Here is a 14152-nt window from a genome sequence, read left to right as displayed (position 1 = left end):
GGTGCAATCTCAGGAATGACAGAATGACCTCCGTTGTTTCCAAGCAAACCATTCAATATCACAGTAATCCAATTTTGTGCCCCAATCACCAATGCTGAAGAAGCTGAAGCTGAATGGTTCTATGATGACCTACAAGACCTTCTGGAACTAACACCAAAAAAAAGATGTCCTTTTCATTATAGGGGCCTGGAATGCAAAAGTAAGAAGTCAATAGATACCTGGAGTAACAGGCAAATTTGGCCTTGGAGTACAAAATGAAGTAGGGCAAAGGCTGACAGAGTTTTGTCAAGAGAATCCACTGGTCATAGCAAACAACCTCTTTCAACAACACAAGAGATGACTATATACATGGACATCACCAGATGGTCATTACCAAAATCAAATGGATTATAAACTTTGCGGCCGAAGATGAAGAAGTGTTATACAGTCAGCAAAAACAAGACTGGGAGTTGACTATGGATCAGAACATGAGTTCCTTATTGCTAAATTCAGAGTTAAATGGAAGAAATTAGGGAAAACCACTACACCATTCAAGTATGACCTAAATAAAATCCCTTATGATTATACAGTGGAAGTGACAAATAGATTCAAGGGACTGGATCTGTAAGATAGAGTGCCTGAAGAGGTATGGATGGAGGTTCATAACATTGTTCAGAAGGCGGTCATCAAAACCATCCCCAAGAAGAAGAAATGCAAAAAGGCAAAATGGTTGTCTGAGGAGGCTTTACAAATAGCTGTGAAGAGAAGAGATGTGAAAGGCAAAGGTATATCCATTTGAATGCAGAGTTCCAAACAAGAGCAAGGAGAGATAAGAAAGCCTTCCTCAGTGATCAATGCAAAGAAATAGAGGAAAACAATAGAATGGGAAAGACTAGAGATCTCTTCAAGAAAATTAGAGGTACCAATGGAAAATTTCATGCAAAGATAGGCACAATAAAGGACAGTAACAGCATAGATTCAACAGAAGCAGAAGATATTAAGAAGAGATGGCAAGAATACACACAAGAACTACATAATGAATGACCCAGATAACCATGATGGTGTGATCATTCATCTAGAGCTAGACATCCTGGAGTGCAAGGTCAAGTGGGCCTTAGGAAGCATCACTATGAACAAAGCTAGTGGAGGTGATGGAATTCCAGTTGAGCTGTTTCAAATCCTGAAAGATGATGCTGTGAAAGTGCTGAACTCAATATGCCAGCAAATTTGGAAAACTCAGCAGTGGCCCAGGACTGGAAAAGGTCAGTTTCCATTCTAATCTCAAAGAAAGGCAATGCCAAAGAATGTTCAAACTACTGCACAATTGCACTCATCTCACATGCTAGCAAAGTAATGCTCAAAATTCTCCAAGACAGGTTTCAACAATATGTGAACCATGAACTTCCAGATGTACAAGCTAGGTTTAGAAAAGGTAGAGGAACCAGAGATCAAATTGCCAACATCCACTGAATCATTGGATGAAATGATTCAAAAAAGAAAAAGCAAGAAATTCCAGAAAAACATCTACTTCTGCTTCATTGACTACACTAAAGCCTTTGACTGTGTGGATCACAACAAACTGTAGAAAATTCTTAAAAGAAGGGAACACCAGACCACCTGACCTGCCTCCTGAGAAATCTGTATGCAGGTTAAGAAGCAACAGTTAGAACCGGACATGGAACAGTGGACTGGTTCTAAATTGGGAAAGGAGTATATCAAGGCTGTATATTGTCACCTTGCTTATTTAATGTATATGCAGAGTACATCATGTGAAATGCTGGACTGGATGAAGCAAGGTGGAATCAAGATTGCAAGGAGAAATATCAATAACTTCAGATATGCAGATGACACCACCCTTATGGCAGAAAGTGAAGAGGAACTAAAGAGCCTCTTGATGTAAGTTAAAGAGGAGAGTGAAAAAGCTGGCTTACAACTCAACATTCAAAAAACTAGGATCATGGAATCCACGATCAAATGGATTTTGATCCATTTGATGCCATCTTCATGGCAAATAGATGGGAAAACATTGAAAACAGTGACAGATTTTATTTTCTTGGGCTCTAAAACCACTGCCGATGGTGACTGCAGCCTTGAAATGAAAAGACACTTACTCCTGGGAAGAAAAGCTATGACAAACCTAGACAGCATACTAAAAAGCAGAGACATTGCTTTACTGACAAAGGTTTGTCTATTCAAAGATATGATTTTTTCCAGTAGTTATGTATGAACATGAGATTTGGACTATTAGGAAAGCTGAGCACCAAAAAATTGATGCTTTTGAACCATGGTGTTGGAGAAGACTCTTGAGAGTCTTTTGGACTGAAAGGATATCAAACCAGTCAATCCTACAGGAAATCAGTCCTGAATATTCACTGGAAGGACTGACACTGAAGCTGAAGCTCCAATACTTTGGCCACTTGATGTGAAGAACTGACTCATTGGGAAAGATGGTTGGATGGCATCACCAACTCAATGGACATGAGTTTGAGCAAGCTCTGGGAGTTGGTGATGGGCAGGGAAGCCTGGCATGCTGCAGCCCATGGGGTCACAAAGATTTGGATATGACTGAGCGCCTGATCTGAACTGAATGAGAACCAGGGCTCCCCTCATAGCTCAGTTGGTAAAGAATTCACCTGCAATGCAGTAGTATGCCTGAAATGCAGCAGACCTGGGTTCAATTCATGGGTTTGGAAGAGTGCCTGGATAAGAAAATGGCAACCCACTCCAGTATTCTTGCCTGGGAAATCCCATGGACAGAGGAGCCTGTTGGACTACAGTCCATGGGGTCGCAAGTGTTGGACACAACTTAGCAACTAAGCCAACGAGAACCTACTGTATAGCACAGGCAACTTTACTCAGTGCTCTGTGCCGACCTAAATGAGAAGGAGATAGAAACAAAAGAGGAGGTATTTAATGTATTCGTATCGCTGATTCACTTTGCTGTCCAGCAGAAACTAACACAAAGCTGTAAAGCAACTATACTCCAATAAAAATTAAACAAAAAAAGAGTCTGCCAACTAAGGTTGTTTGAACCATGGACTAGCAGTCATTTGAGAAATGAGAGACTGAGCCAACTAATTCCTTCATGTTTCCAATTTGTGTGAAGTAGTGTCTTTCTAGAGTTGACAGCATCTCTGGGAATATACGGACAGATGCTGCACACATTAGCCTTTGTATTGGAGTCTCCTACAAGAGAACTGGGCCATTGGTAAGAAGAGCGTGTTAATGGCTTAACTTCTGAAATCTATACTGCATCTTTGAATATGAAGATCAGACTTGGAGATTTGGAGGGCCCTAGGCTTATAGGTCTCCCAAGATCAAATCTGGGATTTGATTTTTACCCTCTTTCCAAGCTAAGAAGTAAGTCTGTCCCTGTTTCATGGAATCTGGCTGAAGATACAAGTCTCCTGAGTCTGAGACAAAGGACTTTACTACTCTGGTCCCATCGTCATGTTGGCCTTCATGCTTAATCACATCTGATTCCTTGTGACCCCATGGACTGTAGCTTGCCAGGCTCCTCTGTCCATGGGGTTCTCCCAGAAAGAATACTGGAGTGGGCTGCCATTTCCTCCTTCAGAGGATCTTCCCAACCCAGGAATTGAACCGGCAGCTCCTGCATCTCCTGCATTGCAGGTGGATTCTTTACCAGTGAGCCATTGGGGAAGCCCCACTCTGGCCCCATACTTATACTAGAAAATTACTTGCTGTTGATCTGGAATTAAAATTTAACTGGGGAGATTTACGTGGTAGTTCAGTGGTTAAGACTGTGCTCCCAGGTTTGATCCCTGGTCAAGGAACTAACATCCTGTCTACTTTGTGGCACGGTCAAATTAAATTAAAAAAATAAAACCTTGTCTCCAAAAAATTAAAAATAAGCCTTCCTTTAAAAAAAATAAAATTTGACTGGGCATCCTGTGTTTTTATTTGCTATATCTGGCCTGTCCAGGCACAACATATTGCATGGACATCAGCATATTTGTGTTGGTTGGTGCTCAAAGCCTTGCCTCCTTGGCACACCCAGCAAGGCACTCAGGAACGTGATAGCTCCCTGGGGACAGTGGTGGCAGCACTGGCAGATGGCTAAGGGACTGCGCGCCTCTGGGGACTCCCACCCAGAGGTGTCTTCAGCAGTGTCAAGGGGAGAATCCAAGCCCGCAGCATTTCTTCCTGCAGCAGTGGCCATACCTCCAGTGGCTCAGCCCCTAGCATGGGCTTGGGGTTTCCAAGTCAGCTCTCTTACATTTGAGTGATGATTTTCTACTTCTCTAGTTCTCCTAGCCTCCCTTACACACCCTATTCCTTTTGCCATCCCAGCCTTTATAACATGTTTTAAACCCATTCCCTGCATTTCATTCCTCATTGAATTTTTTAGGGTGATGCTCATTTTTGTGGCTGGACAGTGACAGCTGGACAGATATAACTCTGGTATTATTCAGTTCAGTTCAGTTGCTCAGCTGTGTCTGACCCTTCGTGACCTCATGAATTGCAGCACTCCAGGCCTCCCTGTCCATCACCAACTTCTGGAGTCCACCCAAACCCCTGTCCAATGAGTTGGTGATGCCATCCAATCATCTCATCCTCTGTCGTCCCCTTCTCCTCCTGCCCTCAATCTTTCCCAGCATCAGGGTCTTTACAAATGAGTCATCTTCACATCAGGTGGCCAAAGGATTGGAATTTCAGCCTCAACATCAGTCCTTCCAATGAACACCCAGGACTGATCTCCTTTCAGATGGACTGGTTGGATCTCCTTGCAGTCTAAGAGACTCTCAAGAGTCTTCTCCAACACCACAGTTCAAAAGCATCAATTCTTTGGTGCTCAGCTTTCTTTATAGTCCAACTCTCACATCCATACGGGAACACTGGAAAAACCATAGCCTTGAATAGACGGACCTTAGTTGAAAAAGTAATGTCTCTGCTTTTTAATATGCTGTCTAGGTTGGTCATAACTTTCCCTCCAAGGAATGAGCATCTTTTAATTTCATGGCTGCAGTCACCATCTGCAATGATTTTGGAGCCCAGAAAAATAGTCAGCCACTCTTTCCCCATCTGTTTGCTGTGAAGTGACGGGACTGGATTCCATGATCTACTTTTCTAAATGTTAAGCTTTAATTCAACTTTTTCACTCTGCTCTTTCAATTTAATCAAGAGGCTCTTTAGTTCCTCTTCACTTTCTGCCATAACGGTGGTATCATCTGCATATCTGAGGTTTTGATATTTCTCCCAGCAATCTTGATTCCAGCTTCATCCAGTCCAGCGTTTCTCATGATGTACTCTGCATGTAAGTTAAATAAGCTGGGTGACAATATACAGCCTTGACGTACTCCTCTTCCTATTTGGAACCAGTCTGTTGTTCCATGTCCAGTTCTAACTGTTGCTTCCTGACCTGCATACAGGTTTCTCAAGAGGCAGGTCAGGTGGTCTGGTATTCCCATCTCTTTCATAACTTTCCACAGTTTACTGTGATCCACACAGTCAAAGGCTTTGGCATAGTCAATAAAGCAGAAATGGATGTTTTTCTGGAACTCTCTTGCTTTTTCAATGATCCAGCAGATGTTGGCAATTTGATTTCTGGTTCCTGTGCCTTTTCTAAATCCAGCTTGAATATCTGGAAGTTCACAGTTCACATATTGCTGAAGCCTGGCTTGGAGAATCTTAAGCATCACTTTACTAGCGTGTGAGATGAGTGCAATTGTGCGGTAGTTTGAGCATTCTTTAGCATTGCCTTTCTTTGGGATTGGAATGAAAACTGACCTTTTCCAGTCCCGTGGCCACTGCTGAGTTTTCCAAATTTGCTGGCATATTGAGTGCAGCACTTTCACAGCATCATCTTTTAGGATTTGAAATAGCTCAACTGGAATTCCATCACCTCCACTAGCTTTGTTCACAGTGATGCTTCTTAAGGCCCTCTTGACTTCACATTCCAGGATGTCTGGCTCTAGGTGAGAGACCACACCATCATGATTATCTGGGTGGTGAAGATCTTTTTTGTGCAGTTCTTCTCTGTATTCTTGCTACCTCTTCTTAATATCTTCTGCTTTTGTTAGGTCCCTACCATTTCTGTCCTTTTTTGAGCCCATCTTTGCATGAAATGTTCCCTTAGTATCTCTAATTTTCTTGAGGAGACCTCTAGTCTTTCCCATTCTACTGTTTTCCTCTATTTCTTTGCATTGATCACTGAGGAAGGCTTTCTTATCTCTCCTTGCTCTTCTTTGGAACTCTGCATTCAAATGGGAATATCTTTCCTTTTCTCATTTGCTTTCACTTCCCTTCTTTTCACAGCTATTTGTAAGGCCTCCTCAGACAGGCATTTTGCTATTCTTCATTTCTTTTTCTTGGGTATGGTCTTGATTCCTGTCTCCTGTACAATGTCACAAACTCCTGTCCATAGTTCATCAGGCACTCTGTCTATCAGATCTAGTCCCTTAAATCTATTTCTTACTTCCACTGTATAGCCATAGGGGATTTGATTTAGGTCATACCTGAATGATCTAGTGGTTTTCTCCATTTTCTTCAATTTCAGTCTGAATTTGGCAATAAGAAGTTCATGATCCGTCTGGTGGTATATTCTTGATTAGTAAGCCTGTGAGTGTAGCCTAGTGCTCATCACATAATGCATGAGTAAGAAATGCTTATTAAAATGAATTAGATTATCCCTGGAGATTCATAGACACAGACACAAGATACTATTATTAAAATAGATGGAAATCAAAGACACTGCTCAGGGGGGACTTCCTAGTAGGTCAGTGGTAAAGAATACACCTGCCAATCCAGGAGACATGGGTTCAATTCCTGGTTCGTAAAGATTCCACATGCCACAAAGCACCTAAAGCCCATGCACCACAGTTTCTGAAGCCTGAGAGCCTAGAGCCTATGCTCCACAACAAGAGAGGCCACCTCAATGAGAAGCCTGCACAGCACAATGAAGAGTAGCCCTGGCTCACTGTAACTAGACTGAGAAAGCCTGAATAACAAGGAAGACCCAGCACAGCCATAAATGTTTTTTTTAATTTGCAATGTTAAAAAAAAATTGCTTGAAAAAAAAATAGTAGGGGATGTTGCAGGAAAAGTTTTTCATGCTAAGTATAAAAAGCAAATGTTAGGTAAGGCATTATGTGTTATAGCTCAGGAGTGGAGGCAGTGGAATACAGATTTTGACTTGCAACAGTTTATTTTTTCAGTACATTTTCATTCATAGCATTAATCATGGTATGAAAGTGTTATTCTCTTCTATAAATCTCCCCACATGATAAAATGAAATACAGTACCATATTCCTGGGCTTCCCTTGTGGCTCAGCTGGTAAAGAATCCACCTGAAATGAGGGAGATCTGGGTTCGATCCCTGGGCTGGGAAGATCCCCTGGAGAAGAGAAAGACTACCCACTCCAGCATTCTGACCTGGGGAATTTCATGGACTGTATGGGAATTGTATGGATTGTATAGGAATAAAATTCATAGGAGAAAACTAGTTTATCACTATGAGCATAAATGTAAACATGAATATTTGTCAGTCATTGATTTAACAATATTTATTATCTGTTAGGTTCCAAGTAGACTAAAGTGACCTTTCAGATATAATGTTGAGTCACTTCAGTTGTGTCCTATGGACTGTAGCCCTCCAGGCTCCTCTGTCCATGGGATTCTCCAGGCAAGAATACTGGAGTGGGTTGCCGTGCTTTTTTCCAGGGGATCTTCCTGACCCAGGGATCTAACCCACATCTCCTGCACCTCCTGCATTGCAGGCTGTTTACCACTGAGCCACCGGGGAAGCCCTTCAGATATAATACATCAGCATAAATGTAATGATTCTCAAGGAAATCTTATAATACTCCTCTTGGAACCCATGCACTCCATTTCTTTCTGTCTCAAGCATAAATTGTCAGAACTAATTGCATGGCGAGTAGCGGTTGGTAGGATAAGAGGCCAACTGATATTTACATTATGTGGTTTGTTAATAAACATCGCTCTATTTCATTAGCCCTGTTTCAGGAGCCACTAGAGGAAGAGCAACTCTCTCTAATTACAGGGAGGAGGTTCTGGAAAAACATCTCATTCCAACTGCAGTGAACTTGCATGAAGATGTAGTGGTTCCAAGTTGCTGAGTCTGATTTCAGAGATCTGTGGTGCATCGTTTTATGTGTTCTACTTTATCAAGGACCTTGCAGCGTCCCTGTGTTGATTTCTCACAAACTCTGTCTGTACATGTGTTGAGTCACTTTAGTTGTGCAACCCCATGGACTGCAGCCCCCCAGGCTCCTCTGTCCGTGGGATTCTCCAGGCAAGAATACTGGAGTGGGTTGCCGTGCCCTCCTCCAGGGGATCTTCCTGACCCAGGGATTGAACCTGCATCTCCTACGTCTGCTGCATTGGCAGGTGGCTTCTTTACCAACAGCGCAACCTGGGAAGCCCCTCAGGATGGTGATGAGACTGGTGACATCTTAAAACAAATAACTTTTTGAGGACTAGGAACTGTTCTAAACATTTGCAGACAGTATTTCATTTTACTTCTCCAATGATCTTGTGAGGCATATTACTCACCCAAACCCCAAGGTTTGAGAGATAAAGAAACTGGCCAGGCTCTCACAGCTGCTAAATGCCTGTCAGAATGAAAATCTAAGTTTGCCCAACTCCAAAAGTTTATAAATCTCAACCTATTCCCCACTGAGTGACCATGTGATCATGGGCTTGCAAAGCACTAGTGTTGGAAGTGTTGATAATGATCACTTAGTCTAGTGGTGAGATTTGCTTACATGATCAGACCTTAGAGTGTTTTTTTTTTTTTTTTTTCTTCTTTCTGACTGGAGACCAGGATTCAGGGCTTATCAATGAAGACATTGCAGCACTTTAGTTTTATAAAGGTTAAGCTGGTGTGGCAGGGAGAGGCACTCACTTTTAAGAAATTTCTAGGAAAAAATATCAGCACTTGAAAGGCCAAAGCTGGTGCCTGGTGGGAAGAACAGGACAGATTGATTTATGGGGGTTGGAATACAAAAGGTATATTAAGAATGACAATGAGGAGTAAAATAATGTGACTTGCCTGACTGTATTCCACTGCTTCTTTGTGTGAGCCTGGTGAGGGAGGACATAAGAGAATGTTCCAGTCACTTGGGGAGACTGTCATTTGCCAGAAGAAAAGAACAGTTTAAAGCCAGAGTAGAAAGGAAGTTGGGCATTCTTTGGTCAATATTAAAACTGGAATCTCAGTTACTTTATTCATCTGGGCAACAGATATTTTTGAGCTGTTACTATGTGCTAGGAACTGACCTAAGCATAGAGACAGAACAGAAATTCCTTTTAAAAATTATTTATTTATTTGGCTGCACCAGGTCTTAATTGCAGCATGTGGGATCTAGTTCCCTGACCAGGGATTGAATCCGCCCCCTCCCCCTGCATTGGGAGTGCAGAGTTTTAGCCACTGGACTGCCAGGGCAGTCCCAGGAATTCTGACAGACATGGTCCCCACTGCATGGACCTCAGTCCAATCAGATAGGCAGATGTTGGTCAAATAATTACAAATGAGTCATACATTTATATAATTTAATAAGTGCTACCAAGAAGTGTGGGGTGCTGTGAGAATGTACACAAGAAAGATCTGAGCTAGTCTCGGAGTCAGGGGAGGGGCTGGCGCTGTGGGTCCGTGTGGGCTCAGCCATGTCTGACTTTTGTGACCCTGTGGACTGTAGCCCTCCAGGTTCCTCTGTCCATGGGGTTTCCCAGCAAGAATGCTGGAATGGGTTGCCATTTCTTCCTCCAGGAGTTCTTCCCGACCCAGGGATTGAACCTGCATCTCCTTCATCTCCTTGCATTGGCAGACGGATCCTTTACCACTGAGCCACCTGGGAAGGCCCAGTGCTGCCTGAGATGACCTCTGAAGGGTGGGCAGAAAGAGGCTGAGTGGAGAGGGGAGGACGTTTCCTCACAGAGGCAGGAGAGAGCTGGCAAGTTCAAGGAGCTGTGAGGCAGAGAGTGTTGACAGTAGAGAGGAAGGGGAGGGGAGGTCTGTTAGCCAGGAACTTGCTAAGGATTTTGACTTTATCCCAGAGGAACGAAAAGTCCTTGGAGGGTTCTAAGCAGGGAATGACCTGGTTGATTTGGCATGAGACCAGAGAGGGATTTGGGCCAAATCCTTATTAGTAATGATTAGTTGTCACCTGCTGATTTTGCCACTCCCTCCCCCACTTTTTTTCATATGTATATATATATCAAAGTGGCTTAGAAACTAGCAAGAATAGCTGTTAATAAAATAGCTGCTAGTTTTCTGGATCCTGACTGCTCTCTCATCGGAATCATCACCTCAACCCACACTGCTGGGTGACCAGAGCCTTTGCCTGGGGACCTGTAATGTGCTCAGTACTGTCCTTCTGGTGTGGGACTGGATGGAGGTGAGACTGGACACTCCTCTTCGGTGAATTCCTGTTGGTAGAGAATTGTTTTCCCTGATGGTTCAGCAGTAAAAATCTGCCTGCATTGAAGGAGACATAGACGCGGGTTTGGTCCCTGGGTTGGGAAGATCCTGTGGAAGAGGGCATGGCAACTCACTCCAGTATTCTTGCCTGGAGAACCCCATGGACAGAGGAGCCTGGTGGGCTGCAGTCCATGGGGTCACAAAGAGTCAGACACAACCAAGAACACGGGAACACCAACAGTAGGCACTTGTAGGGGAAGCCCTCAAAGAAGGCCTGGGTGATACTGGAGACAAGGAAGCAATTTGAGGGCCAGAGCAGAGTCAGTCGGGGCCATAATTTCCTACAGGACATTTCCCTTATGCAGCAGGTGAGATCTTGCCCCAGGCAATATGGAGATGAATTTAAAGCGGACAAGACCTCGGAGGGTGTAGGCTTTCCAGATTGGAGATAGTTCGGCATTTATCATCTTTTTTTTAAGAATCAAGATAAAGTTTATTTTAAAACTATAGTTACAAGATTACTAGAACATTGCACATGAAGTGATTGTGGAGTGGGGATGAATACAAAAGTTTCTTCAATATGGAAATATCAAATTGATCAATTATAACTGTTTCTTGATAACTCTTATTTTATTTTATTTATTAAAAAATTTTTTATTGGAGTATAGTTGATTTACAATATTGTGCTACTTTCTGCCATATAGCAAAGTGAATCAGTTTTACATATACATATACCTTTTTTTCTTCCCCCTTTTTTTTAGGAATCCCAGGTGGTGCTAGTGGTAAAGAGTCCACTTGTCAATTCAGGAGACCCAGGAGACGTGCAAGAGCAGATTCAATCCCTGCATTGGGAAGATCCCTGAAGTATGAAATGACAACCCACTCCAGTATTCTTGCTTGGAAAAGTCCATGGACAGAGGAGCCTCGTGGGCTACAGTCCATGGGATCACAAAGAGTCAGATACAACTGAACTTAAGCATACACACACACTCTATTTTTAGATTCTTTCCCCATACAGCTCGTTACAGAGTATTGACTAGAGTTTCCTGTGCTATACAGTAAGTCATTATTAGCTTAAGTAAGTTAGCTATTTCTTTTATAGTAGCATATATAAAATATATATGTGTATATCAATATATATACCAATCCTGATCTGGTATTTATCATGTTTGTCTCTTTATTAAAAAGTTATTTATTTTTTAGTTTGATTTTTATTGGCATGCAGTTGCTTTACAAAGTTGTGTCAGTTCTTCTGTGCAGCAAAGTGAATCAGTTATACATACGTATATATGTCTCCATTCTTTCTTAGATTTCCTTCCCATTTAGATCACAGATCATGGAGTAGGGTTCCCTGTGCTACACAGTCAGCTCTCATTAGCTATCTATTTTATATACATAGTTTATGTATGTCCAATACATGGGAGATTGGAGCCCTAAATCTCCCAATTAGTCCCACTCCCTTCCTCCGCCTGGTAATGGTTAAGTTTGTTCTCTGCATCTGTGGCTCTGTTTCTGCTTTGCCAGTGAGTTAATCTCTATGGTTTTTCTAGATTCCACATATAAGCGATACTATACGATGTTTGTTTTTCTCTTTCTGCCTTGCTTCACTCTGTATGACACACTCTAGATCCAACCGCATCTCTGCAAATGGTCTTTATTCCTTCTTATCTCGTCCTTCAAACTGGCTGACAGTTCCTTAATGCGGCACCCTAGAAAGAAGAGATTTCCTGTTGTTCAGTCTCTCAATTGTGTCTGACTCTGCGACCCCATGGACTGCAGCATGCCAGGCTCCTCTGTCCTCCACTGTCAGTTGGGTATTATTTAGTAAGGACATTTAAAGAAATAGATGTTTTTGTTTCCTTAATGGTGTCTCTCCTAGGACTTGAACCTGGAGAGCAGTGTGGTTATCTACACAGGCATGAAATAAATGATAGACCCTGAGACCAGGCTTGGAGGCACTGGGGACAGAAACAGTGTATAGCTTAGACAATCTTAAGATGTGCTGTTTACTTAGGAATGTAACTGAAATGACAGCTAACACTCACAGAGTGCCTCTTAATGTGTCAGGTTGCCTATGTGTCTAAGCCCTTTACATATATTAGCTCATTAATTCATTTAACCATCCTACTGTATAGATGCATTTCTATTATATAGTTGAAGAAACTAAGGCACACAGTGGATTCTTCACAGCTGGTAGGTAGCAGAGCTGGGATTTGAAATTTAATTAAAAAGGCAGGCACCACAGTGGAAAAGAGACAAAGGATATAAAAAGAAATGAAGATAAATGGATGGTTGATACATTTATGAAGTAAGATTGCACGTTCCCAGGAATCAAATGTACTTACAAAGCAAGATGTCATTTTGATCTATCAGATTGAAAAAGAATCAGATAGAAGGATAATACCAGAATGAGTGGTATGAGAGGATGAGGGCATCTGTGCTTTTGAACACTACTGGCAGATAGTTAAACTGACACATTTTTCTGGAGAGCAATCCAATTCAAAAGTGGGCAGAGGACCTGGGTAGACATTTTCCCAAGGACAACATACAGTTGGTCAACAGATACATGAAAAGAGGCTCAACATTACTAATCATCAGGGAAATGCAAATCAAAACCACAGTTTTCAGAATGGTGATTATCAAAAGAGAAAGAAATAACAATGTTGGCAAGGATATGGAAACAGGAGATGATTATGCACTGCTAGTCTTAGTGTAAATTGATGCAGCCACTGTGGAGAACAGTGTGGAGTTTCCTGGAAAAATTAAGAATAGAACTACCATATGATCCAGCAATCCCACTTCTTGGTATATGTCTGAAGGAAATGAAATCATTGTCACAAAGAGATATCTGCACACCCAGGTTTAACATAGCATTCTTCACAATGGTCAATATATGGAAACAATCTATATGTCTGTTGATAAATGAATAGATACATAGAATGTGGTGTATAGAGACACTTATAAATCAATTTATATGTGAATTGGTTTGTAATGGACTACTATTCAGCAATAAAAAGGGTTGCCGTTTAGTTGCTAAGTCATGTCTGACTCTACAAACCCACAGACTGTTGCCCACCAGGCTCCTCTGTCCATGGAATTTCCCAGGCAAGAATACTGGAGTGGGTTATGTTCCCTTCTCCAGGGGGTCTTCCTGACCTAGGAATTGAATCTGAGTTTCCTGCATTGCAAGTGAATTCTTTACCCCTGAGTCACCAAGGAAGCCCTTCATGTAGGGTAGCAGGCAGTGATTAAGACAGCAAATCTCCAATTACCAGCGAACTGGGGGCAAGGGTATTAACTCTGCTGCTGTTTTTGCAAGTAATTAAAAAGAGTGTTACTGAGTTGAATTCTAGGAGGAAAGTTTTCTGTGAGCAATATTTACTCTCTGGAGAATTTTAAGATCTGAGTCCTCAGGGAAGCTTCCAGCTGAAGGCCGGATGTGGCTGCAAGAGGGATAATCATTTTTAGGGCCTTGATGCTGGTGTCCACATTTTATTGGTGCTGGGTCTCTTCTTGACTTCCTCATCAGAGAGTCAGGAAGTCAGATTGTATCAGCTCACTCATGGGATTATGAAATTAGTTTAAGGGCTGCCTAATATATCTGTACATAGGAGAGTGTTAAACTGATGATGCTTGCTCAGGGAACTGGGGATCACTGTAGTTAAGTAACCATATGTCCAGGGATATGTGCGTGTGTGTGCTCAGTTGCTCAGTCATGTCCAACTTTCTGTGGCCCCATGGACTGTCCAGGATGCCCCGCCTCTAAATATT

This window comes from Odocoileus virginianus, chromosome 31 (assembly GCF_023699985.2).
Source record: "Odocoileus virginianus isolate 20LAN1187 ecotype Illinois chromosome 31, Ovbor_1.2, whole genome shotgun sequence".
NCBI lineage: Eukaryota > Metazoa > Chordata > Mammalia > Artiodactyla > Cervidae > Odocoileus > Odocoileus virginianus.
Note: the sequence above shows the minus strand (reverse complement) of the source record.